This window comes from Centroberyx affinis, unplaced genomic scaffold (assembly GCF_046629955.1).
Source record: "Centroberyx affinis isolate AG114_WGS23_722 - 3 ecotype Tasmania unplaced genomic scaffold, CSIRO-AGI_Caff_v1 ptg000744l_1, whole genome shotgun sequence".
NCBI classification, from domain to species: Eukaryota; Metazoa; Chordata; class Actinopteri; order Beryciformes; family Berycidae; genus Centroberyx; species Centroberyx affinis.
In genome coordinates, this window is record NW_027279357.1 from 54,272 (window position 1) to 58,360 (window position 4,089).

At 40.2% G+C, this 4,089-nt stretch overlaps 1 long non-coding RNA gene across 1 annotated transcript; it reads right to left on the bottom strand.

Annotated features, from left to right (window-relative positions):
• Nucleotides 1-322: 322 nt before the first annotated feature.
• Nucleotides 323-2,437, bottom strand: LOC139644488 (uncharacterized). The gene is made up of 3 exons (XR_011695200.1): nucleotides 2,341-2,437; nucleotides 1,417-1,510; nucleotides 323-623 (listed from the first exon to the last, which is right to left on the bottom strand). It is a non-coding gene; the product is annotated as an uncharacterized lncRNA (long non-coding RNA).
• Nucleotides 2,438-4,089: the final 1,652 nt, after the last annotated feature.

A 4,089-nucleotide genomic window follows, 5' to 3' on the forward strand; every position in this document is an offset into this window, starting at 1 on the left:
TCTGGTGAATAAATTATGCTACATTAATTTCTCTAAAGGTTTTGTTATAATTTCTATATCCCAAGCACTACGTTTTGATTAACTTTACATAAATAGATTTTCCTGTCAATAACAATAACAATTTCAAATTAAGAAGGACAAGATGGAAAGACAGATTTAAGATTATAACATTTATTTAACTCTTCACAACCCACTGTTTCAAAGGTTTCACTTCTAAGATTGCAAAACAGGCCATAACTGCTGAATTGCACACACAATACTGTTTAATATCTACCTCATGAGGTAATGACAATGATGGTACAGAACACAGATAAGTCCATTTTCATTTAAGGCACATTAGAATGAACACAAAAGGAAAATGCCAACTGAAATTCTATTACATGAGTAACTTGCCAAAAGACAAATTATTTTCAACACATGTAACACGCCAGTTTTGGTAGATACTTAAGTTCCAGGGCATAGGTAAGTCCAAAGAGAAGGCAGCATGCTTTTGACAGGTTGGTCAGACCTCTGACCACTGGATGTCCTTCTTTGATGACGCCAATGGCATCGGGCTGATGGCACGCGTAAATTTTCATCGGGCAACTGCTGAGCTCGGCGTGCACCTCGGTTTCATCACGACTCTATTGGTGGAGACAAAGAAGAATAAAGAGTTTGATCAGAGAAACAGGTAATGAGATAAACAGATCAGACAGGTAATAAGATAGATCAGACACAAAGTCAAAATTGTACCATTGTTGCTAAAGGTGACGGATACTTCATTACACAGTTACACTAGTTGACAGCATATGTCAAAATCAATCTCATATAGCACTTACTGTCAGTGTAATGTTAACAACACCAAATTGCAGTTATGTTCTTGGATCACTGGATATTAAGTTTGTTTAGCTTCAATTCCTTTGCTTTCAAGTCTGAGTCACCAAAATTGAAGACCCCATTACCAGTGTCCCAGTCACCTGTAAGCTACACATCCAAGTCAATTTTCAAGTTGGTTTCCAGTGCTCCAATCTGGAATTCCAAGCCATGGACCTAAGTACTATAGCATTGGCAAACAGCATCTGTAAGTATGTCTGCTGTGTTGGCCAATCTTACTTTGCCATGACAATGGCATGGAGTGTGGGTATTGTACTATCGTGATCTGGCATAAGTGTTGTCTTTTCCTGATTTTAAAGGCTGCATTACAATAAAGGGATGCAATTTTCTGTTCTTTGCCTCTACCTGCTTGGTCATCACATTACTAATGACTGTTCATCTACAGTGTGTAAATATCTTTTGAGAGCAACGATAATCATCCCTATAATATCATCACAATATCAACACATTAAGACATTCACTTAAAAATACTGATCAAAAACAGGTGACCAGTTAGACTGTTGATCAGACAGATAGATACGTAGCTTTAGGCCTAACACATACCTGGTGGTCACTGATGAGTTCTTCTTTCTCTCCCCCACTCGATCAGGCATCTCAGGAGCCCTTCTCTCCTTTTCTCCACAGAGGCAGATGGATCCTATCAAAAAGTAAAACCTGTTCAAAATTCACTGCCTGATGACACCAGCACAAACTATACACCCTCTGTATTTCAACTATTCATTCAATTGCAGTATAATAGACCAAGCATTCTTTAAAGCTGTGGTTCTCAACTCGTCGTGCTACCACGGGCATGTGGAGAGGAAAAAAAACAACTTACTTTGTCTATATTTGGATTCGATTTTTGAGGAAAAAAAACAACAACTAGGCTACTGCCTGCCCAAATCCCACAACACTCGATATCAGACAGTCAGCTACAGCTAACTTACAGTAAATTGACATTAGCTAGCGTTAGCATTAACTAGCGTTAGCATTAGCGTCTTTTGTCTAGGGGTTTTATCTAACCGTTTATGGTTCTAATTTCGTGTATGGCCACACACCAAGTTTTCTGCTCTGAGGCAAAACAAAGGAAGCGAGATGGCAGACATAATGAAGAGCACAAGTGCATAAAATTCACTCTGACTGAAACGTGATAGCTAAGGCATACTTTAGCTAGCATGTCTGTAGCCTGTCTGTATTGAAACTTCAATCGGCTTGGCTTAGCCTACATTAAATTTTACAGGCTTCGCTTCAGGTTTCTGTTTTCCCCAAGTGTAACGTTAGGTTGCGGTAAATACGGTGACAGAACCGTGGTCGACAGGATCACGTTAGTTAGCACCGGGCAGCTAACTTAGCTTGCCATGTGTGCAGGGCAGCTACGTTAGCTACAGATTAGCTTAGCTAACGTTAGCTGCCGAACGGGACCTCTCAAGTCATCGGTTTAGCGCGACTTTACATCACCAATCATTCGGCTAAAATTGCTCAACTTACCGCTTTATCCAGGATCCATAAAATTCTGCAGCGGCGAACAGAGTGAGTAGGCTGTAGTGCCAAGCAAGCTGCTGATACCTTCCCGGGTAAAGTGACCTGTCCCGCCCAGACCAGACAGACACGTTGCAGCACAAAGCATCAGGGGAAAAGTGATAATGTCAACTTTTTTTTATTACGTTACATGAACACAGCAACCACATCGACATAACTACTCTAATAAATTGTGTATGTCAACTCACTTTTATAACATTTCATGTACACAACAATCAGATAGACATAACTACTCAAATAAATTGTGTATGTCAACTCACTTTTATAACATTTCATGTACACAACAATCACATAGACATAACTACTCAAATAAATTGTGATAGTTTTATTTAAAATATATTGTTGTATATATACTGACACATTTTAAGTAAAGGGAAAGTATATTGATACTTTTTAAGATAAAACAAATAAAATAAACTACATCACAACTATTTAAAGTATATTAAACCTACATGATGGATGTAGCACTTATTACAGTGTATCTAAACATGGTGAAAGTATCAAAACTAAATCCACACAATCCATATTAGTGCAGCGAGCCTCTAAACGAGCCGTTTGGACTTCCGTAACTTTGTGGCGTCACAAAGGTTCGCTCATTATCATTTTTGTAAGAAATAATAAACTAACAAAGTGTTTTTTTCAAAGCGGTTGAGTGGTTGTCATTGTTTATTACCGGAGAGTTTTCCCTACCTGTAGCCGCCGGGCCGCGGCGTCTCACGCTTCACTCTGGAAACGGTTAGCCAATAAGAACAGAGGGGTCGTTAATATTAATGAGCCTTAAAGACACGGAGACAGAAACGGCCTGTTCTTGGTAAGGCTCAGAGAGATGCTGGAAAATGAACGTGGAGAAATGGATTGAGAGTGTTTTTGGTTCATAACACCACACACACAGCTTTGAATGGACAGAAAGACATAAAATAAAACTCTGGACAGTGGAGAATATGGAGCTTTAACCAAGTTGTTTTAGTTGCCTAAACTGAACCGTTAGCCAGCCTTTAGCTGAAAATGTCGTGTCCAAGTCATGTTGTTGTCGCAGAATCCAGTTTGTGTGGAGGAATGTGTCAGTCAGTCTGACTCTGTGTTGGTCCTCTGTCGTCTCTTTGCCAGTTTACTGCCCAGTGGCCTTCTGGGAGCTGGCAGGGCAGATGGGGCTGATGGGAAGGAAGGCCAGTCCACTGTAAGCAGATCAGGAACAGCATTCACCAGCCTGAAGGTTGGCTGCCTGTAGAATAAACTAACTTACCAGACACTGTCACTGTTTTACCAAAATAATTCTGGTCTGGTCTGGTTTGATCTGGTCTAGTCACGTCTGGACATTTCTAGTCTGGTCAGTTCTGGTCTTGTCTGGTCTAGGTTGGTCTGCTTTGGTCTGCTTTGGTCTGGTCCACTCAGGTCTGGTCTATACTGGTCTGTTGTGGTCTGTACTAGTCTGTTCTGGTTTGTACTGGTTTGTACTGGTCTGTACTGGTCTGTTCTGTTCTGTACTGGTCTGTTCTGGTTTATACTGGTCTGTACTGCTCTATACTGGTCTGTTCTGGTCTCACCGTCAGGAACAATAACATCATGGTCAGTTTGATAATTTCTGTATGAAATGTTAATTTGTCATGATGATGATGATGTGGATCATTAGGTGGCAGAAGATAAATATTGGAGCAGATAATTTTTCATCTCTGTGTCACATGCTGTTGTGAATTATTT